The sequence below is a fragment of the Giraffa tippelskirchi genome, chromosome X (genome assembly GCF_054371585.1).
Source record: "Giraffa tippelskirchi isolate mGirTip1 chromosome X, T2T-mGirTip1v1.2.pri, whole genome shotgun sequence".
Classification (NCBI taxonomy): domain Eukaryota; kingdom Metazoa; phylum Chordata; class Mammalia; order Artiodactyla; family Giraffidae; genus Giraffa; species Giraffa tippelskirchi.
Genome location: NC_137289.1, coordinates 123,448,734 through 123,473,935, shown reverse-complemented (window position 1 = coordinate 123,473,935; position 25,202 = coordinate 123,448,734).

Here is a 25,202-nt window from a genome sequence, read left to right as displayed (position 1 = left end):
CATTATTACAAACAAAGCTAGTGGAGGTGATGGAATTCTAGATGAGCTATTTCAAATCCTAAATGATGATGCTGTTAAAGTGCTGTACTCAATATGTCAACAAATTTGGAAAACTCAGCAGTGGCCACAGGACTGGAAAAGGTCAGTTTTCATTCCAATCCTTAAGAAGGGAAATGCCAAAGAATGTTCAAACTACTTTACAACTGCACTCATTTCACATGCTAGGAAGGTTATGCTAAAAATCCTCCAGGCTAGGCTTCAGCTATGCATGAACCCAGAACTTCTAGATGTACAATCTGGATTTAGAAAAGGCAGAGGAACCAGAGATCAAACTGCCAACATTCATTGGATCATAGAAAAAGCAAAGGAATTCAAGAAAAACATCTACTTCTGCTTCAGTGACTACACAAAAGCCTTTGACTGTGAGGATCACAACAAACTGTGGACAGTTCTTAAAGAGATGGGAATACCAGATCACCTTACCTGTCTCCTGAAAAATTTGTAATCAAGACAAGAATTTACAGTTAGAACTGGACATGGAGCAATTGACTGGTTCAAATCTGAGAAAGGAGTTCATCAAATTTGCATATTGTCACCCTGCTTATTTAACTTATATGCAGAATACATCACAGGAAATGCCAGGCTGGATGAAGCACAAGCTGGAATCAAGATTGTCGGGAGAAATATCAATAACCTCAGATATGCAAATGAAACCACTCTAATGGCAGAAAGTGAAGAGGAACTAAAGAGCGTCTTGATGAGGATGAAAGAGAAGAGTGAAAAAAGCTGGCTTAAAACTCAACACTCAAAAACTAAGGTCATGGTATCTGGTCCCATCACTTCATGGCAAATGGGGGAAAAACTGGAAACAGAGACAGACTTTATTTTCTTGGACTCCAAAATCACTGCAGCCATGAAATTAAAAGATGCTTGCTCCTTAGAAGGAAAGCTATGACAAATCTAGACAGAGTATTAACAAGCAGAGACATCACTTTGCTGACAAAGGTCCATATAGTCAAAGCTATGGTTTTCCAGTAGTCATGTATGGATGTGAGAGTTGGACCATAAAGGAGGTAGAGTGCCAAAGAATTGATGCTTTCAAATTGTGGTGCTGGAGAAGACTCTTGAGAGTCCCTGCACAGCAAGGAGATAAAACCAGGAAACCTTAAAGGAAATCAGTCTTGAATATTCATTGGAAGGACTGATGTTAAAGCTGAAGCTCCAATACTTTGGCCCCCTGACATGAAGAGTCAGCTCATTGGAAAAGACCCTGATGCTGGGAAAGTTGGAGAGCGAGAGAAGCAGGTAACAGAGGATAAGATGGTTTAATGGCATCATTGACATAATGGACATGATTTTGAGCAAACTCCAGGAGATAGTGAAGGATAGGGAAGCCTGGCGTGCTACAGGCCATGGAGTTGCAAAGAGTTGGACAATAGTTAGTCACTGAACAACAATAAATTTACATTTTCTGTAAATTTAAATAATTAAGGGCACTTTTCTTTTTTTATTATTTGAAACAATGAGACCAAACGCAACAAAGCCACAAAAAATTGCAAAATTTTTTCAAATCTTAAATAAGTTGATAGATGTTCCGTATTTCTTTAAGTTGACACCTTATTTGGGGATTTTAGGTTAATTACACTTGATTAATATATATTTAATATAAAGAAATAACTTTTGGAAATAATAATGAAATTCACTCTTATGCTTTCTTCATTTTCACTGTTATGAGTAATCTTATGAGGAAAAAATAAATTAGTAGAATAGATTGATTAAATAGCTTCATATGTATTCCCCTCTCTTTGGAATCCCAAGCTCACATTTATAGCATTAGAAAATGCTTTCATCTTCTCAGTCCAAAGGGGATTTACAAATTACAAATGAAATAGCTTAATGGCTGCTGAAGGACAGCTATCTCAAAAATGTGAAAGGTTCAGCAGAGTGGCAAGAAAGTTTTATCTGAAGATGCTTTGAAATTATAGTAAAATACTAAATTTTGAGTAATATATGTTTAATTCTTTAAATAGGATGCCTTCACGATGGAGTTGGATGTTTATCAGAAATTATGATCACTCTCATATTGTGTTGGAGGATTTAGTTTTGTATAGAAGTGCTTGAACTATTATTATGGTAAAAATTTATAAAAGCAAATGTTATATATTTCTCACCCAGATCATGAACAGAGACTATTTTTAAAAATCCTCAATAATAAGTACTTTAAATGGTAGAAATATGTTTAGATCTATGAACTCTATAGGAACTTAGCCTGCTGGGATTACACACATGCATTGTCTTTCTGTTTTTTTTTTAACCAAGATATAGGATTAGAAGCCAAGAAAGTTAATTTCAGAAATATTAACTTACCAAGATTTTAAATTGCCCAGCATTTAATATTATAATGATCCATTTTCATTGTATAGATCAGTGCATACAGAAAACTTCAGAGGAAGTAAGCCAGAAAGAAAAACACCAATACAGTATACTAATGCATATATATGGAATTTGAAAGATGGTAACGATAACCCTATATGCGAAACAGAATAAGAGACACAGATGCATAGAACAGTCTTATGGACTCTGAGGGAGAAGGTGAGGGTGGGACGTTCTGGGAGAAGAGCATTGAAACATGTATATTATCATATGTGAAACAGAACACCATTCCATGTTCGATGCATGAGACAAAGGCTCAGGGCTGGGGCAATGGGATGACCCAGAGGGATGGGATGGGGAGGGAGGTGGGAGGGGGGTCCAGGAAGGGGAACACATGTAAACCCATGGCTGATTCATGTCAATGTATGGCAAAAACTACTACAATATTGTAAAGTAATTAGCCCCCAACTAAAATAAATAAATTTATTTAGAAAAAAAAAAGAAAAGAAAACTTCAGAGGAAAGGAGAATGAGTCAAACACATTTCAGCGTCTCTCTGAACTAGGAAGACCTGCTATCCAAATGACTACACATACCCAAGGCTAGCTTATCACTTCTCCTTCTCCTGCACCATATATAGGGCTGATGATTGGCACAGAAATTATCTACTGGAACTTTTTTGAAAATCCCCTCCTTTCATTCTCATCAGAGAAATTGTACACATGTCATTTGTATGTTAAAATATCATCCTCAAGCTTCCTGATAAAATGGAGTCTGAATCAGGAGGCAATTTTGCTTTGCTTTAATATCAGCTAATTTTTCTGGCTCAGACGGTAAAGAATCCGCCTTCAGTGCAGGAGATCTGGGTTCGATCCCTGGAGAAGGAAATGGCAACCCACTCCAGTGTTCTTGCCTGGAGAATTCCGTGAACAGAGGAGCCAGGCCAGTTACAGGCCATATGGTTGTAGAGTTAGACACGACTGAGTGACTAACACACACACACACAGTTTTCCTTTGGATTGATCCTCATTACCTGTTTCTGATGACTTTCACTTGTCAGTCTGCTTTGGTATATGCTACAAGTGTGGGTTGTGAAATTACCTATTATCTTGGTTGCCTTAGTATACTAAAAACATGCCATACTCTTTTCAGGGTCCTAGAAGACCATGCAAAGCCAATGGCTTGTCTGAGTCTAAGTGTTAACACAACAGAATTCACCACCACTCTATGTATCCTTGCCAAGATTTGCATGGAACTACCTGACCCCAGGTGGCTCTAGTACTAAAGAATCTTCCTGCCAATGGAGGAGACATAAGAGACACAGGTTTGGTTCCTGGATCGGGAAGATCTCCTGGAAGAGGAAATGGCAACCCACCTCAGTATTCTTGCCTGGAGAATCCCATGGACAGAGGAGCCTGGTGAGCTATGGTTCATATAGGGTCACAGAGTCGGACACGACTGAAGCGACTTAGCACTCAGCACCTGATCCAGTACCTATCCTATTTTATAGAATAGGTCTAACTGAGGATGGGCCTGTCTCATTCTGCTATGGGACAGAATGCCTAATTTTGTCAGAGTGAAAGCAGGGTGATATTAAATTATGAAACTATTATCGAACTCATGACCGTCCTAAAAACTATAAACTGCAAACATTCTAGAAAAGACTCCCCTTTATTTGTACTTCCTCATTAAAATTTAAAAATTGCTTTCCACAGAATTCTATCTCAATTATAGTCAACAGCTCCTAGAAAAGGACATTTTGTATCACTGAAATAAATAAATATATAAATGAAAAGAAAGTGAAATCGCTCAGTCGTGTCCAACTCTTTGCGACCCCACCGAATGACTATAGCCTACCAGGCTTCTCCATCCATGGGATTTTCCAGGCAAGAATACTGGAGTGGGTTGCCATTTCCTTCTCCAGGAGATCTTCCCGACCCAGGGATCGAACCCAGGTCTCCTACATTGTGGGCAGACGCTTTACTGTCTGAGCCAACAGGGAAGTCATATATAAATGAATGGATAAATAAATAGTTTAGGCTTATGTCATAATATTACATGAATTACTTAATAATTTAGAATTTATATTTGCTGGATCTTCAGATTAATATTTCTACCTTCCATGTGACCCAAAGTTCAACTAGCACCTTTGTTATCAACAACAGAGATAGTCTCATAGTTTTCTATAATTTTGTCAGTATTTACGCACCTTGGTTTTTCCACAGTGATTACTCCTTTAAGTGATATTTCATTCCAATTGGAGTTTATTTAGTTAGTTTTTCACAATGGTCTATGAAATTACATTCAACATCTCTACTCAAGTCATTAATTTCTCTCTCACTCAGTTCTGTATGTCCTTTTTGATGTTTAGTTATATACTTTGGAAGTCAAAACCACATAACTATAGTTGTCAAATATTATTTTAATATATATAATTCAATTCTTCTCCCTAATTTAATTATTCCTGCTTAGTCTGGTGATAAGGTCAAAGCCATTTATATAGTTCTGATTAACTATCTATTTATATATCTATATATATAGCAATTATATGTTGCATACATAATTTATTATATGTAATATATAATTATTAATGTGTACATATATACAATCAATTCTCATTATTCATACATTCATATTTGCAAATGTATGCACTCACTAAAATTTATGTGTAAGCCCAAAATCAATACCTGCAGGGATTTCATGGTCATTTGTGGACATGTTTAGAGGAGTAAAAATAAAAAATATTGAATCAACCAAAGTGCACATTCCCAGCCAAGATCTAACAAGACCCACACTCTGCCTTCTTATTTCAGCTCTGATACTGTAAACAGGTGTCCTCTTTGTGATATATTTAGAATCACCTCTTTCTTATTTTGTGCTTTTTATTTTCTGGTTGGTTGTCTTATTGTTTAAAATGGCCCCCAAGCATAGTGGTGAAGTGCTATCTAATGTTACTAAGTACAAGAGGCTGTGATGTTCCTTATGGATAAAATATATATGTGAGATAATGTTTGTTTAAGCATGAGTCATCAAGATGTTTGTTGTGAGTTCAATGTTAATGAATCAACAATAGATATTTAGATAAGTTATTTAATATAAGCACACAGAAACACATAAGAAAAGGTTTACTTATAAATTGGTTAATAAAAAATGCCGTGACCAGAGGTTTGCAGGAACCTAAGTCTACATTTCACCTACGAATAATGGTTTACTATTCGTTAATTCAATGTTTGCATACACCTTATAGAATATAACTAACATGAATAATGAGAAGTGACTGTACGTATATACAGCAAGAACAGGACAAGTACCTGTGTCTTGGTTCATATCAGTTGCTATGAATTCAACAGCAGGAAACAAAGCAGATCCATTTTCTACCTACAGATTGAGAAAAAGAATAGACAGCTTTAGAAATCTGAACTTTCCTTACAGCTCCCTACTCCCACTCTTTCTGACAACCAGTGAATAGAATTTATGTTTGGAATCATTAACTGAATACAAACTGTTTTAGTCCTGAGGTAGAGAAGACTACAGTTTTGAGTTAAAGAGGTTGAAGGGCTCAAGCTTGGGTGTGGCTTCCACGATACACAGGGGAAGAGGATTGTGGTTGAAGGGGATTTGTGCCCAATTTACCCACAACAATCCACATTATCTAATGTGTTAATGCCTGGTAGATGCAAAGGAAAAAGATTCCTATGGTCAAAAGTGACAAGGATACAGTGGAGCTTCATGCCATTAAACAGATAGCTAATAAAAGCTTGGACAAATAGTTTGGGAAGACTGCAATAGTTTGAACACGAGAGATAGTTCTCTTTCTAAATTTTGAACTTGTATTATTTTACGTATCCTTCAAGCCTGGCAGGACTTGTGTGTGACACTAGTGGGTTCTACATTTACCTGATTCAGAAAAACGTACGTGTGTGTGTGTGTGTGTGTGTGTGTGTGTGTGTAGTTCTGGAAAATTGCAGAACAAAATTATACTCATGTATATTTGTATATCCATTTGCCATTTGCTCCATTTGTATTTTGCTCTTTGTTTTTTAAGTTTATTTTAGCCATTTTTCCTTTGGTCTCATCAGCTTTAAAAGCCAATAAACTGGACACTTTTCTTATTGAAAGTAAAGAGAATGAGAACTAGCTATCAAGGCTTGACAACTATCACAACTCTTGAATGAAATCTATACATTCTTAATGTTCCATGCAGATTGGTTTGAAATCAAACACTTTTAAGTAGATCCCATTCCCTCCAGGAGAAATACATAATGATGAAGTGTGTTTCTTGTGATATTTCCCCCTCGCTTCAATTAGGACCAGCCCATTTCCTGGGTAATTTTTCTCACATAATTCTGCTCAGTTTCTCTAGTGACAAACAGATCTTGCAGTTTTAGCTAATGAATTATTTCTACTGCTTGGGTGTGAATGATTAAAGTACAATTTCTTACACCTACACTACAACTTAAAACAAAAATTAACTCTTTGGTCTCTGCCAAGTCTACCAGAATTAGAATGATAATGCTTTTATTGTTTTCTGGCAAATATTTATTTAGTAACTACTAAATGCGAAGTATTATAGCATACAGGATAGCTTATTTTCTATAGGAGGAACATTTTATTTCTATGAAATATTTTATTTTCTGTATGGGAAATATTTTATATTAATTTAAATTATTTTATAAATATGAAAAACATTATATTTAATATTTTCTCTTAATGGAATAACCTCTATTATTTTATTTTAAAATAAATTATAAGTAATTTTAAATAGGGGAAAATATATCTTAAAATAGGAATACTGAAAAAACCAGAGTAGCAATAATTATTGAAAAACGATAAATCATGCTTTGTGTGTATGTGTTCAGTCACTCATTTGTGTCCGACTCTTTGTGATCCCATGGACTATAGCCTGCCAGACTCCTCTGTGCATCAAATTTCCCAAACAAGAATACTGGAGTGGGTTGCCATTTCCTTCTCCAGGGGATCTTCTCATCCCAGGGACTGAACCCACATCTCTTGCATCTCCTGCATTGATAGGTGGTTTCTTTGCCACTGAGCCATCTAGGAAGCCCTAAATCATGCTTTATTCTAGTACAAATCATTAAAACAATAAAATAAACATCCCCTACTCCTTCAAAACCTTCAAGTTCCTAAATTACACACACACACACACACACACACACACACACACCAGGTATGGATTCTAAAGGAAACAAAATTTTAACAAAAACATGTGTTTTCTTTTACTTTAGTATAGACTTTCAAGAGATAATACACATTTTTGATGAATTACTTTATCAAATCTCTTCTAAAATGGGTGGGCCTGTCTTTCCTTTACAGATTTTTTTACAAGACGGAGGGCAGAATCCTGAACACATAGAGTGATAATTTCCCCAGAGGTCTTTTTATTTCCTAAGTATTAACAAACTGTTTTTTTTTTTAATATAGCTAATATTCTGTCATCAAACATAGAAAATAAGACATAAATTGTTCAAAAGACAAGTTTTTCAGAATCTTCCCTCTTTGACTTTAAAACAAACCTTAAAATACCTTGAGGAATGTTAGAAGTGATGTGTTATAATAGATTTTCTTAGTCTAATTATTTCATTCATTGTCAATTCATGTCATTCTATTTTAAAATGTAATTTAATTATCTTTTAATGCCAGCAGTGGGTATTTAATGTCATGATAACCTTAAAACATCCAGTGTAGCCATTTTATTTTAATTCTTCTACTTACGGGAAGATAGGCAACAGGACATCCATCAAAATAGAGACAAGCCAAACCACAGGACTTCATTTTAATACCAATTCTCTAGAGATTCATTTTCTTGGTAAGTTGAGATAAACTCACTGGGCTTTTCTGTTGGGAAACAAGCAAGTTTTATACTAAGCAATCCATCAAGCTGACCAATGACAATATTGTGATAAAATTTTATTCTTTGTTGATGAGGGGAAATTATTTTTAAATATTTCACATAAACAAATTTTGAGGTACCTACAAAATATATTAAATGTATGAAGCATTAACAATGTGACAGATAAACTTAGCCTCTGCAAGCTAGCTCTAAACATTTTACACTCTCTCTAACATCAAAAGCAAATTTATATTTATGTAAACAATTACATAGAAAAGAGGGAATAAATCACTTTCTATGAAGTGTCAATAAACCAATATTTCATTACCACTGTTTATATTTTAAGAAGAGTTTTAAAAATAAATGACTCTTGAATGAGTACAGCTGGGAAATGCTCAAATAATCTAAAACAATTTATTTTTCATATATATAAATGGCATGAAAGGAAAAAATAGATGTTTGTGGTAACTTACAATGTACTCTATACAAAATATTTGCTTTATAATGTTTTCTTCTTGTCATTTTCCCTTTTATTACTTTAAATTTATTGATTTGGAGTGGTCAGGAAGGGACTGTGACATATCCATAAAGGATGAAAAATTAATTTTAAAATATATTTAAGTGAAATTATGAATGTATTTTATCAATGTTTCTTCATAATTGTTCTCTAAATTTTTAGTTATACAAGTAAGAAATGAATGTTCATTTGCATAAAATTACATGTAAATTTATATATCACTTTATCAGCACAAAATATTTTTAAAAAATATGCATGGAATCTATAGCCATTAATAGTTCATTCTGAATGTATTTATTTATAGAGGATATATACATAAAATACATACAAATGTATATGTATATATAATATTTTAATATATATAAGCATATATATATAACTAAATATGGTCTTACTCATATGACACATTGCCTAAATAAATACCTAAATATGCTAAATTGTATTAAAACCATAACTACTGATAAAACTAGCAATTATTTCATCAAATTCATCTCATATTTACTTTGTGACTTTGCTAGAGCAATTTAGGCCACACAGAACAGCTGGAATTCAATTTGTGCAAGGCACCTCTTTGAACAAATTTGTTCTCTGTAGCACTCTCAGGAGTAGGTAAATGCTGGTGCATGGGATAAGATGCAAAACTAATTATTTTACCCATCAGAATGCAGAAAATTTCCTTGGCTTCTCAGAATTGCATTTTAAAGGCACCCAAAGGATTTTCCTTTGAGAAATCAAAAGAATTCTCCCAAAGACTTTCTAATCACTAATGTCTCTCAACCTGGCACTGTTATCAGACATCCCTACATAAATTTCACATACTTTTACTTAAATATATTTGATCATTGGGAAATGTTGTTTAACCAATATATCAATTTAAATCTGCAGAACAATCTCTGCAACTTATTTAAAATATTACAGATAATTAAACTGGTCAGTTGTCAGAAAATATATAAAATTTCTATACTGACAGTCAAACAGTTAAAGCTGTTTAATAATGAAACAGGTTTTGGGGTGAGATAACAAAACAGTAATCACCTTGTCACTTGTATTCAAGCACAACCTGAATGTTCATCTACTAGGGATCCATTGATTGGATGGTAAATGCTATCATTGCAATTATATGATTATATAATTATATAGTAAGACAGATTATAAACAGGACTTACTTTCTTGGATTAAAATATATATCCTGAGCATTAAAATAGGTACTAGTCTGCATTACAGTGGTAAATAGGCACACCAGAGTCACTACTATTGTCCCTATTTTGGGAAGGAATTTCTCTCTACTGCTTTCCACTGCTTATCTCATCTATCAAAAAAATCAAAAGGATTTACTTGAAAAAGATATCCATTCTTATTTCTTGCAGGTTTCTCTCTTGGTAATATGAACCACCACCTATCCCTTTTTCTCCATGGTCCGCATGTGTTTTGAGAGAGTTTTTATTAAGATGATCGTTGATCCTTAGACTACGTCATTTCTTTACTCAGGAGTGTTTTGCTAGTTATTTTTCCCTGTAAAGAAAAAATATATGTTAGAGGTGTTCAGATTTGAAAAGATAAACAAAAGAGATTTACTTGAGGCCCCTAAATATGACAACCACACGTTAAAACATTATTTGAGCTAGAAAATTTTGGCCACTATATTTGAGCAGATAAAAATAGTGGCAAACTGAAGGCAAAAATCAATGATAGTGAGCAGCTGCTGGAGCCCAAACATGAACTCATAATTAAGAAAGAACAATGAGTGATATACTTATTGCCTTTTATAATATATACTTAATTTTATCTATAGCTTGATTTTTGTGTGTGGTTTACCTTTTCTCTATAATAAGTTGAATACATTTTTTTAATTTTCATTTAAATAGAACATGTTGGTAATTGACAAAAAAAAAAAAGAGTATCATAATCTCCAAAACTTAAGACAGAGATTGTCTATGGAAAAGGAATATAGGGATTTCCCTGGTGGTCCAGTGCATGAAACATAGGTTCAATCCCTTGTCTGGGAAAGATCCCACATGCCATAAGCAACTAAGCCCGTGCACCACAACTACTAAAGAGCTACTCTAAAGCCCACGAGCCAAAACTACTGAGCCCTTGCACCACAACTACTGAAGCCCGTGCTCTAGAGCCCATGCTCCACAACAAGAGAAGCCACAGCAATGAGAAGCCTGCACATCACAACTAGAGAGTAGCCCCTACTCACAGCAACTAGAGAAAGCCCATGCAGCAACAAAGACCCAGCACAACCAAAAATAAATAAATAAAATAAACAAATAAATAGCATATGTCTGTAATTAATACAAAAGTGCAAGAATGAATCATGGGCCCATGAAGAGAAGAAAAAGAGGAATATGAGTATTAGAAAACTGGCACTATAATCAGCATATGCAACCAAATCTTACAGTTATCTATAGGCATTGAACAAAAATCAGACAATAAACCTGGTGGTAAGTGTATGTTCTTATCTCACTTATTTGCTTGCTGCTCACATGGTGTTTTAAGGAGAATAGGCAGTGAGGTATTACACAACTGGAGGATTTGACGTGAGAATACAGAACCATATTTTTTATTTATAATAAAAGAAATACAAAAGTTTAAAATGGACAAAGTAGGAGGTTGATAATTTTGATGATTTCTCTTTTCAATTTGAGGACCTCAGAAAATTATTTGTGAGATGCTCTTAATCTAAGGCAGTGATTCCAAAAACTTGTTCCTGGATCAGCAGCAGTAGCATCACCTAGGAACTTGTCAGAATAGCAAATTCTCTTTGGCCACACATCTGCAGAAGAAGAATGTCTGAAGGTGAGGCCTCCTGTTCTAAGAAGCCCTCCAGATGATTCTGATGCATGCTCAAGTTTGAGAAACTCTGTTAAGGTGAACATATAATGCTTCATAGGAGTTTAGCTGTTCAGGGATCTGAGGCACAGTAAGCTAATAATATCAAAACAAGGATTTTTAAACTTGAGGTATCAACTTGTTTCTTTATGACAGTTTCCAGATTATTCCAAAATCTACACACTATATAAGTAGTGATGAAATTAACCTCACCCACAAAAGAATAAATCATTTTTTGATCACCTTCAGCCATTTCCCCAGACTACATCCCAACCTCTGGCAACCACTGAGCTGCTTTCTATTTCTATTAGCTCAGATTTTTTTTTTTTTAAGATTTCACATATAAGTGAGATAAAACAGCATGCCTTTCTCTGTCTGACTTATTTTATGTAGCATAATGCTAATAATACTGCTACTGTATATTGAACGTTGCTAAGAGATTAGATCTTAAAAGTTTTCAGTTCAGTTCAGTTCAGTTCAGTTCAGTCACTCAGTCATGTCCAAATCCCCGACTCTTTGCGACCCCATGAATCGCAGCACGGCAGGCCTCCCTGTCCATCACCAACTCCTGGAGTTTACCCACACTCTTGTCCACCTAGTCAGTGATGCCATATAGCCATCTCATCCTCTGTCGTCCCCTTCTCCTCCTGCCCCCAATCCTTCCCAGCATCAGGGTTTTTCCAATGAGTCAACTCTTCGCATGAAGTGGCCAAAGTATTGGAGTTGCAGCTTCAACATCAGTCCTTCCAATGAACACCCAGGACTGACCTCCTTTAGGATGGACTGGTTGGATCTCCTTGCAGTCCAAGGGACTCTCAAGAGTCTTCTCCAACACCACACTTCAAAACCATCAATTCTTCAGCACTCAGCTTTCTTCACAGCCCAACTCTCACATCCATACATGACTACTGGAAAAACCATAGCCTTGACTAGATGGACCTTTGTTGGCAAAGTAATGTCTCTGCTTTTAAATATGCCATCTAGGTTGGTCAAACTTCTTCCAAGGAGTAACCATCTTTTAATTTCATGGCTACAGTTACCATCTGGAGTGATTTTGGAGCCCCCCAAAATAAAGTCTGACACTCTTTCCACTGTTTCCCCATCTATTTCCCACGAAGTGATGGGACCAGATGCCATGATCTTAGTTTTCTGAACGCTGAGCTTTAAGCCAACGTTTTCACTCTCCTCTTTCACTTTCATCAAGAGGCTTTTTAGTTCTACTTCACTTTGTGCCATAAGGGTGGTGTCATCTGCATATCTGAGGCTATTGATATTTCTCCCGGCAATCTTGATTCCAGCCCAGCATTTCTCATATAAGTTAAATAAGCAGGGTGACAATATACAGCCTTGACGTACTCCTTTTCTTATTTGGAACCAGTCTGTTGGTCCATGTCCAGTTCTAACTGTTGCTTCCTGACCTGCATACAGGTTTCTCAAGAGGCAGGTCCAGTTGCCTAGTATTCCCATTTCTTCCAGAATTTTCCACAGTTTATTGTGATCCACACAGTCAAAGGCTTTGGCATAGTCAATAAAGCAAATAGATGTTTTTCTGGAACTCTCTTGCTTTTTCGATGATCCAACAGATGTTGGCAATTTGATCTCTAGTTCCTCTGCCTTTTCTAAAACCAGCTTGAACATCTGGAAGTTCATGGTTCATGTACTGCTGAAGCCTGGCTTGGAGAATTTTGACCATTACTTTACTAGCATGTGAGATGAGTGCAATTGTGAGGTAGTTTGAGCATTCACTGGCATTGCCTTTCTTTAGGATTGGGATGAAAAATGACCTTTCCCTGTCCTGTGGCCACTGCTGAGTTTTCCAAATTTTCTGGCATATTGAGTGCAGCACTTTCACAGCATCATCTTTCAGGATTTGAAATAGCTCAACTGGAATTCCATCACCTCCACTAGCTTTGTTTGTAGTGATGCTTTCTAAGGCCTACTTGACTTCACATTTCAGGATGTCTGGTTCTAGGTGAGTGGTCATACCATCGTGATTATCTGGGTCGGGAAGATCTTTTTTGTACAGTTCTTCTGTGCATTCGGTCTCAAGGCACACACACGAAAGTAACTATGTGAGGTGATGAATGGGTTAACTTATTGTGGTAATCATAATGCAAAACATATATATGTATCAAACCATTACATTGTACCTTTAACCTTAACACAATGTTGTACATCAATTATACATTGCAATCAATGTATTACATCTCAATAAAGCTGAGGGGAAAAGAGTGCACCCTCTGAATGTATGAGTAAAACTCTGGGTTTACTGTGCAACTTGCTATCAACGTAATTCCTAAAAATTCTTGACTATATAGTGACCAAGGTTGTATTCTAGATTTTATACTATATAAAATACAGGTTTAAGTAATTCATCTCTGCCTAATTAGAACTTTGAGTAATTCCCAAACATATAATTACTACTTGTGGGGAGCCAGCTTGAGAATGATGGTTGGCATCAGAGATCTCCATTCATTTTTCCCTTCTTCCTCTTTAATTTTTTTTCTTTACCTATATATCTAACCTGACATGGATGGAAGTAACTAAATACTTGTCATAGTACTACAGAAATCATGCACACAAAATTCTCTGATAAAGAAGCATATACATTAATACATTATTCTTTTCTTACCATTATCTTTAGATAGTAATACAACATAGATGTTCCAGTTCCATGTACAATATGTATTTATAATAAAACTAGTCATCTCTTTGTGTCCATTTTTTCCAGAAATGTCCACATGCTTCTTTCAACCTTTTAAAGAAATTCGCCAAAATCATTTTTGATTATTTTTCCAAAATTAATTTGGCAGCTTATTGGAAGCATGGTTGGGACAAAAGGATAACACACAAGGAACACACCGTACGCCACAAATATCAGAGTTAAAAAACAAGTCTGCCCATGGTAATTCCATTTGCAAGTCATTGCAAAAAGAACAAAATATGTGATTCATTCTTACCCCTGGTTTCCTATCCTAATGAAAGACACTTTACAAATTACTGGTTGCCTATTATAAAAAATAAAATCCTTCAGAGAGAAGGTTCTTCAGAATGACCTGAAGGCTGATTTTTGGCAGGTCTCCGTTAATCATTACATCTTCAGTTCAGTTCAGTTCAGTTGCTCAGTCATGTCTGACTCTGCAATCCCATTGACTGCAGTATGCCAGGCCTCCCTGTCCATCAACAACTCCCAGAGTTTACACAAACTCATGTCCATTGAGTCAGTGATGCCATCCAACCATCTCATCCTCTGTCGTCTCCTTCTCCCGCCTTCAATCTTTCTCAGCACCAGGGTCTTTTCCAATGAGTCAGTTCTTCGCATCAGGTGGCCAAAGTATTGGAGTTTCAGCTTCAGCATCAGTCCTTCCAATGAATATTCAAGATTGATTTCCTTTAGGATGGACTGGTTATATCTCCTTGCAGTCCAAGGGACTCTCAAGAGTTTTCTCCAACACCACAGTTCAAAAGCATCAATTCTTCAGTGCTCAGCTTTCTTGTTATAGTCATTACATCTTGACCTCTCCCAATCTTCTTCCTTTTTTATTATTAATAAGACACTTTAGTATATCAGCAAATTTTGACTTTTTTTCCTACTATTCTAACTCCAGAAGTACTTGTGTAGCTCAATTTCTTTGATTCTGAATGCTGGGTTAATGTTTTGGGCATTTCAGTTAAACTTTAGCCATAATGTAGACAATCAACTTGTATTTTTAGGGCATTCACTTTTCTTAATCCCTAGAATATAAAAAGAGGAAATGGAGTCTGTTCACTGTTTATTACAGGTTGCTCCCAATGGAGCCTGCTTGACCTCAGAGCTTAGCATTCCTGTCTTCCTACCATTCATTTTCTCTACTGTTTTGTGAAATTAAAAGAAAGTAAAAACAAAAAACAAACAAAAAAACCTCTTACATATTTCTTTATTATTCTCTGAATACATTGTTACTATTATTAAAAAATCAAAGAAATAATTAATAGAAGTAATGGGTAATAAATATACTAACACATGAATATATATATTTATTACATGTATATTTAATATGTATTAAATAAATACAACATATAAATATGAATATAAATATATGTGTAATTTTGCCTTAAATCTCTAGCATAAGAAAGCAGATTCTACTTACTTTGGTTTCTCTAAAACTAGAAAACTTTGTAGTGAAACTTTAACAAGCTTTATGCTTGAAACATTAATAGTATAAATGACTTATGAATAAAATTGAGTATATTATCTATGCACAATAAAATAGACTTTTGTCAGTTAACCAATGGGCTCACTAAGCATGTGTTGAGGGCACCTGCAAAGCAGAGGCACCTAATATAATATTCGGATATTATATGGCATTTGCCATATTTTAAAGTTCTACTTTAGTCATCAATTTAAAAGTTAGACACATTTGGATACTTGTAAATTTGATTTATGGTTTAATTGTTTAATACTTAATAGTGGCATGTTGGCAGAGGGAATGAGAGCAGTTGGCAAATGATAGTATTTTAGTGCTTATAGCTTCAAACATATTAATCCACCTCTGGACAAAACGTGACCAGGAGATTATTCCTATCTAACTTGCTATTCAATGAACTCATTTTCCAAAGAAAAATAACTGAGATAGAATATTTTAAAGTTGGGGAATAAAGATGGAAATATACATCACATTAACCATACTAAATTTCTACTTCTCAAAAATCATGAGGTGAGGATGAAACGAAGGTATTTTTTTTGTCTCATTACAGACAACTATTTTTAAAGGATTTATACCAGTATATGGATCCTATACTTAAACTTTTGTGCTGTTTGTGAAGTTCTCAGTTTGTGGATTGATTGGTTTATAGCTTTATTGTTATAAATTTATAAACAGAAAGCTCCTAGAGACTGAGGTCATTTATTTACCTCAGACAAATCTCAAAAAATGAATAACAGTAATAATAGCTAATGTTTACTGATTTATTTCTATGGGCTAGTCATGGTACTAAACATTTTTCTACACTATCTTATCTGATCTTCAAAGCAGTCATATATGCTCATGAAGAAACCAGTATGAAGAGCTCATAGAGTGTTTACTGTAAAGAAGAATTTCAACTGAGCTTTTTACCCACACAGCACCTATGAATTTCAAGTAAGGGACTTCTTTCAAAGGAAATATAGTTATACATTTTATATCCAACCTGTAAATATAAACATACTTTGACTGTCATTTTATCTATCATCAATGTCATGTGGTAGATTCTTCCAGATACTGTGTTCCTTTCCTCAGAGTGAAATGTGACCTTAGTCCATAAAGAACTTTAAGAAATCACCTCTACATTATCCTATAAAACCTAACTCAAAGGACACCTTATTGGCAAATTGCAATTTTTAAAGATAGCTTCAATGACAAATAAATTAACTTATATGCTCTCCTTAAAATTTAAAGGTGATAGTCCTCCATCAAGAAGTGATGAGTTTTTCCCATGAACCAAGGTTGACTATTGTAACTGCCTTGATGAATCTAATTTGACAGGAGTGATGATGCATGACTTGCAAAGCTAGGACATAAAATGATACGCTTCTTCTCTCTGGTTCTTTGGTTACTCTTTCTTCTTTTTCATCTTCTTCTCTCTTTCTCTCTCTCTTCCGTCTTTCCTCCTTTCCTCCCCTTCTCTCTCTCTTGTCCTAACTTCCTTCCTTCTTTTCTTCCTTTCTTTCTCTCCCTCTCTCTCCTCCTCCCTTCTTGCCTCCATCCCTCCCTCTTCTCTCATCTCTGTCTCTATCCATTCCTTCAGTATCCTGAATAAATACATAACAATTTAATCTACACTGAAACCACCATGCTGCACAGCTTGTGTTGCTGCTGCTGCTAAGTTGCTTCAGTCGTGTCCGACTCTGTGAGACCCCATAGATGGCAGCCCACCAGGCTCCCCTGTCCCTGGGATTCTCCAGGCAAGAATACTGGAGTGGGTTGCCATTTCCTTCTCCAATGCATGCATTCATGCTAAGTCACTTCAGTCGTGTCCGACTCTGTGCGACCCCATGGACAGCAGCCCACCAGGCTCCCCTGTTCACAGGACTCTCCAGGCAAGAATACTGGAGTGGGTTGCCATTTCCTACTCCGAGCTTGTGTTGAGAAATCCCATAGGCATAGAGATAGCTGAAGAATGTCAACTTTTCCAGTCCTAGCTGTTCTGGCCCTGCCAAGAGTGAAGAAGCCTCCAAAATGACTCTAGTCACAGACACTGTCTGACTCCAACTTTCTGAGATATGCTGAATAAGAACTACTCAGTTTAGCTCTTCTTAAATTTCTAAACATTATTGCTCTAAACCACTAAGTTTAAGGGTAACTTTTTATAGAACATTACATAAATCAAATAACCTCCTTTGCAAATACTCCACTGATCCCTCTATCACTAGGTGGCTTTTTATCAATCAGAGAGCATTTTTCCCATACTGGCTTCCTAAAGAAGACAATGAAAGCTTGGAATGCATAATTAGGACCATTTTACCTAGTGGACATGTAATGCTAGTGGGAAAAAAAAACAGAACTGGTTGAAAAATTAGAAATTAGATAGGCTCTGGAGCTGTATGGACCTTGAACAAGCATAATGATTAATTGTTGTTATGGCATTGCATGAGGAAGTTCAGTGAGACAATTTTAGAAAAAGTTTAGACTCTGAGAACTGACCAAGATACTTACAGAAGAAAGGGACTGGATAAGGAAAATGCATAGGAATTTGATACAGATTGCATTGAATCTGTAAATTGCTTCGGGTAGCAAAAAAAATCTGGACTGTTATTCAGCCATAAAAAAGAATGAAATAATGCCATTTGCAGCAACATAGATGGACCTAGAGACTTCATACTAAGTGAAGTCAGAGAGAGAAAGAAAAATATCACATGATATTGCTTACACATGAATCTTAAAAAAATGGCATTTACAAATGAACTTATTTACAAAAAAGAAATAGTCACTGAGATAAAAAGCAAACTATGGTTACTAGGGCGGAAAAGTGGTGTAGGGTAAATTGGGAGATTGGGATTGATATTTGCATACTACTATGCATAAAATGACTTCCCTGGTGACTCAGATGGTAAAGCATCTGCCTACAATACAGGAGACCCAGTTTTGATCCCTGGGTTGGGAAGATCCTCTGGAGAAAGAAATGGCAACCCACTCCAGTAATCTTGCCTGGAAAATCCCATGTACAGAGGAGCCTGGTAGGCTACAGTCCATGGGGTCACAAAGAGCTGGACATGACTAAATGACTTCACTTTCACTTTTTCATGCATAAAATAGTTAACTAATAAGGACCTATTGTATAGCACAGGGAATTCTACTCATTACTCTGTTATGACCTATATGGGAAAAGAATCTAAAAAAAGAATAGACATATGTATATGTATAACAGATTCACTTTGCTGTACAGCAGAAACTAACACAACACTGTAAAACAGATATACTCCAATAAAAAGTGATTTTTAAAAAACTAAAAAGAAAGAACTGTAAAAGTTTGAGTTTCTTGGTAATTTATAATGCAAAACAATAGGATAACATTAACTGAGTGGACCATATACAGATGAGAAAATTGAAGTCTAGAGATATTAACTAAATTACTTGAAGTGATGCAGAATTTGACCTTGCCTTACCTTTCTACATCCTGTTTCAAAGCTCCAGAACTATCTTTGAGAGACTAATTTAGTATGTTACTTTTCCAAGTTAGCTCAAATTGGGAATAAGAATTAAGGAGCAAGTCAAGCCAAAGTTTTGAGTGTGAATGTAACTTTAGAAGCCAAAGCAATAAATGCAATGCCAAATCTGAAAATAAGGGAGAAAATAATTCATGAAAGACTAAACCAACTAAACAAAGATTCAGAAATTGGAGTAAAAGCAAGGCACAATCCAGAGAAGAGGGTAATACTATAAATTCATGGATACTCTTATATAGATAAATATGTACTACTGTGGTATATCTTTTAGCTGAAAGATAAGCAATCAAGACAATCAACAACAACAAAAAAACTAGGAGAGCTGAGGCGGGAATCCAGCTTTCCTAAATTTCAAGAAATTATTATGCACTTAGTTGCTCAGAGATTATTACGGAGGCTGTTAAAACCCAAGATGAAGAGTGTGGATTTTTGTTTGCAAATATTTGTGGCCAATCTCTTTTTGTTTTATATTTTATAATTTTTTATGGGCTCAGGTTAAATTATTTCCCATGCATAGCTCATCCCTGAGTAAGAAGGGACTTACTTATATAGACTTACATATAAAAAAATAATGAGATTAACCTAAGGAAAATAAACATTAAAATTTGGGATATAAATTTACCATATGACTCACCAATTTTACTCCTGAGCATTTATCTCTCAGAAATGAAAATTTACATCTATAAAACTGTACATGATTATTTATATCAATTTATTTATAAATGGCGGAGAAGGCAATGGCAACCCACTCCAGTACTCTTGCCTGGAAAATCCCATGGACAGAGAAGCCTTGTAGGCTGCAGTCCATGGGGTGGCTAGGAGTCGGACACGACTGACTGACTTCACTTTCACTTTTCACTTTCATGCATTAGAGAAGGAAATGGCAACCCACTCCAGTATTCTTGCCTGGAGAATCCCAGGGACAGAGGAGCCTGGTGGGCTGCCATCTATTGGGTCACACAGAGTCGGACACGACTGAAGTGACTTAGCAGCAGCAGCAGCATTTATAAATGGAGAAAAGTTATTAATAGAAATGACAAAAATGTTCTGCAATAGGTGAATGGTTTACAAGCTATGATATATCCATATCATGGGATACTACTCAGCTTGAAAAATGAACTATTGATATACAAGTTGGATGTATCTCAAGGGCGTTATGATGAGTAAAAAAAAAAAAGAAGACAACCTCAAAAGGTCACATACTGTATGATTCATACATAGCATTCTAGAAGTGACAAAATTATAGAGATGGAAAAGAGATTAGTGGTTGTCTGGGGTTAGGAATGGTGGAATGGAGCATGATAGGCATAACTATAAAGGGATAGCCCGAGGGAGATCCCTGGGGGTGATGGTCTTGTTAGGTAACTTGACTATGTTAGTAGATGCACGTATTTACATATGTGCAAAAATAACACAGAACTCTACACTCATGTGCCAATATAAGCTTCCTGGTTTTGATTTTGTATTATATTGTGTAAGATGTAATCACTAGAGGAAACTGGAGAAGGGAATGGGACCTCTCTGTATTATTTTTGCAACTTCTTGTGGCTTTACAATTATCTCAAAATTAAAAAGTTAAAAAAAATGTTTAGGAACACAGAGGAGTTGTTAAAATCAATCAGCAATTTTAATGCTTTTTGTGTCAATAAGGCATGGGGAAGAAAATGTCCCATCAGGTTCCCTTTTAACAAACTCAGTTCTATTGTTCTGTTCATTGTCTACATTTAAATGCAAACATGTTAGCTTCATCTTTATAAAGGCTTTGTCTTCATGACAACAAAACCCTACTCTTTGAAAAACAATCACTACAATCAAATGAAGACGATGAAGATTATATGGTCTTCTCCTTGAATGTATAAATGTGCATTCACTTGAATGTAATTTCCACCAGAATTTTGAACCTGACCTTCAAAACCCAGTATACTTTAAATTTGCATTTGATGCCATGGAATACCACCAAAAAAATCTCACTGACAATTCGTAACATCTGTGAATATAATGTTACATTAATTTGCCCAACCTTTGTTAACTGTTGCTTTAAACTTGCAGTCTTCTTTGACTAGGTTTGTGTCAGAAGCATCAATTTGAGAAGAGCTTGTTCACTTTTGTCTCTATCGATGAGAGAAGTTTTAAAAATCTTTATGAATCAAAAACTTCTATGCTTTTAAGATTATTTTATTTGCCATCACTGTCTTTTCTCCTTGATGCAGCTGAGAAAATAAAAGTGCTCTTCAATCAATTCATCAATAAAAACACAGAGGTGATGTTGAAGCCAAAAGATGACCACAGTAATGTTTCAGCTAGGAATTCTCAAACACTGAGGCATCTGTTACGATTCTTAACAGAGCATTGTAAACGTAGATACTCCATTTCAACATTATATATTGTTATACGTAGATCAGCGTAAGGAATAGATGGACATGTTCAGTTTTAATTACATTACTACTATGAGGAAAAAGAAAAAATTATTTAAAGGTTATTGAATTAATAATACTCAACAGTTCAACTTCAGACTTTTCCCTTTATTAATTTTTTAATTTACTATTTTCCCTCCTGTCCTTTAATCTATAGTGTTGTTTCACCTTTCTAGTCTACAAACTACCCATAGACACCATATGTACATATATTCGGATAGTCATGTATCTTAAATGAAATATAGAGTTTATCACTTCACTTCACAATAATTTTTAATGTTGCGGAATATACATTTAACTGCACCTAACCAGTGACTATTACATATTCTCTTTATTTTACCTATAGATGGATGCTTAGTTTTCATAGTGTTCTATTGCTACCATGAATACAGTAATGAAAAAATGTATATGCTCCTATATTGATTAATGTTTCAATCTCTTGGATATATACATATATAAAGAGATTGAGGTAATATGTTGGATGACCATGTATTCCAGTTAGTCAGAATAATTCCAGTTCATGTAAAGTATCCTAAGATAGTTTTGAAGTGCCACAGTTTGTATGAAAATTACAAAATCATCCTAGACATAGAGTATGTGCATACTTACTGAGTACTTTAAAAAATCTCTCCACATCATCTCTAACATTTTGTACTCTTTCCTTCAGAACACGTGGGTTCCTATTTCAACACATTACATCAAGATTTAGCATTAGCTGACTGTCAGATTTTTGCAATGCTGATAGCTATAAGTGGTCTCTCTTTCTATTTTAACTTACTTTTCTTTTCTAATTGCCACTGAGATTTGATTGCACTTGTATTTATTTACTTTTAAGCCTTTTAGGATTTTCCATTTATGAGTTAACTACTTACTGCTTATGCCCATTTTACACAGGAAGTTCTGTCTTTTTTTTACAGCATTATCTTTTCTTGAAACTTGTGTTTTTTCTTTCATGTTTATTGAGGTAAAATTTACATACACAACTGTGTCAATTTGAGGTGTACAGCATAATGATTTGCCTTATATACACACATGATGAGAAGGTTACCACAACTGAGCATCTCATGTAAGAGAAAAAGGGAAAAGTATTTTTCTCCGTGATGAGAACTTTCAGAATTTATCCTCTTAACAACTTTCACATTTAATATGAACATACAGTAGTGTTAATTATATTTACCACATTGTACATGACATCTCTAGTACTTATTTATCTTACAAGTGCCCCTTTGTCAACTCTTCAAAGTCCCAAGTCCACACCCTCTCATCACTTTCTCTCAACAAAAATATGTAGAATTTCTTGGGAATTTCCTGGCGGTACAATGGTTAAGACTCGGTGCTTTCACTGCCAGGTCTTTAGGTTGGATATATAAAATCTTGCGTTAGGAGATTTGGGTCACAATCAACAACATCTCTACTAGAACCACATAGACTAGGGAAGTAGGGTTTTCATCAAGAATAGATTGTTGATAGACACAATTCCAAAACAGTTGATCAACGGAGTTTGTAAAATGGTTAAAGTGATTTCTTAAAGCCAAAATGTTGATAAGTGATTTTCACATTTCAAATTTTGACATACTCTGTCAATTTACCTTCCTCAAATACTGTATCTATTTTTATTTCTATCAGTAATGTAAAGGAGCATATGGTTCTCCATATATTTGCAAGCACTGCACATATTTAATCTCTTAAAATTATACCCATCTACTGGATAAAATTGATATAGCTTTGCTGTTTAACTTTTCATTTTTCTGATTACAAATGATCTTAAACATAGATATAATAACATTTCTGCTTCATCAGTCTTTTAATTTTACTATTTCTATCTATGATTCCAGTTCTTATTTTATAGAGCATGTTTTCTAAAGAGAGATGCAAATCAGATGCTTTTAAAAAATTTATTCCATTCATTATAGAAAATCAGCTTTAAAGATTTGTTCTTACTTTAAATCTCTGTGAAAAAAAAATCTCTCTTTTCAGTGCCCCTTGTTAGACGTTTTCCCTTGTATTACTCATCCTTGTTCAAATAGGGATTTATATAGTGTTAATATACAGTGTCATATTTTGATTGTAGAATCTTACTCCCAGACTTAAAACTGAGAAATGTGTTTCCAGTATTGATTATTTATATAGCTAAAGCAGTTCTGTGGGATAGTGGTGGGCTTGTTTCCTCAGGCAGATAGTTGGTTCACTGAATCTCTGAGAGATGGAATGTATAAAAATAAAATTATCTGGATGCACTGTAATCAGAAATCTGTCTCTTTTCTTTTTTCTCTAGTGCTTTACTTGTGGGAATTGTATCTCCCAGGATAAAAATCCACAATGATAAATACTTCCTCCTCCATTGCTTTTTAAAATTAACAATGACAAAAAAGATTCATATCAATCCCATTTACTAGCAAACCTGCTTCCCACAGTAATGTCCTATTTTGTAATGCTTTGCTGAACCTCTCTTGGATATTGTAGTTTTCCTAATATATGGCTGTTATACTTTTAAAATAATTTAACAAGGTTATAGCTAAGATAGATGTTGCTATGTTGATGTACCTTCCACATATATTTTCATATGTATACAATATAAATATATTTTCAACATGTATATAGAGGCAAGTCTGAGTACTGTGGAAGAAATGAGAGGAGGACTCTCAAGGCATAATTCAGCTTCTCCTTTATTATCCTCAATAATTCCTTCCTATCCCCAAATTTTTATGGTTGATTCATCCAAACAAAAGCCCTATAAAATGAACTGGAATCAGCGTCCCCAGGAAGCAGTTTGTCAACTAAACATTACTCATTGGGCTTGTAGCTAGAAGAGTGCTTATTATTTTTCAAACTCTACCCTAAATATCCTATCAGAATATTCTGCATATCAGGTGCTCAGATACATCAATTTTTTTTTCCATATCTTTACATTCCCTGCAATATTTGAGTGCTAATAAAGAAAGTACTGCCATTATAGAAACCCACCCAGCTGTCTTATTCCTTAGTTCACATCTGCATAATAGGCAAAGAAAAACTGAGACCAGCCAAGAAGAGTACATAACATGTTTATATTATTTATACTTTAAATCACCCAGATCAGTGATTTAAAAAAATAGTAGCAGTGGAAAATATTTTTCTGGATGGAATATTATGTAAAATCCCAACAAGTAATACAAATAAAAGAAGGAATACTGTCTTACAATTTGAGATGGGGGTGGGGGGTACTGTTGATCTTATTTCCCAGCCTTTCACACCATCCTCACCGAAAACCATTGAAATCTTCCAATTTAGATAATTTCATTCCTTTCAAATTATTTTTAACATCATCATCTTCACAATAGAGCTTTAACATTATTCCTTGTCACCAGTATCTCGTCATTTCATTTACTTTGCAAAGTTTTACAGACTAATCTTCACAGATGGCAAATATTGACCCCTTCTCTTACTCATTCAATAGTCCTTCTATAAAACTGAACACAGAATTCTCAATGTCTCATCAAAGATTTTCAAAAAGTAAGTTCCCGAATTCTTAGCTGTTGACTATCTGTTG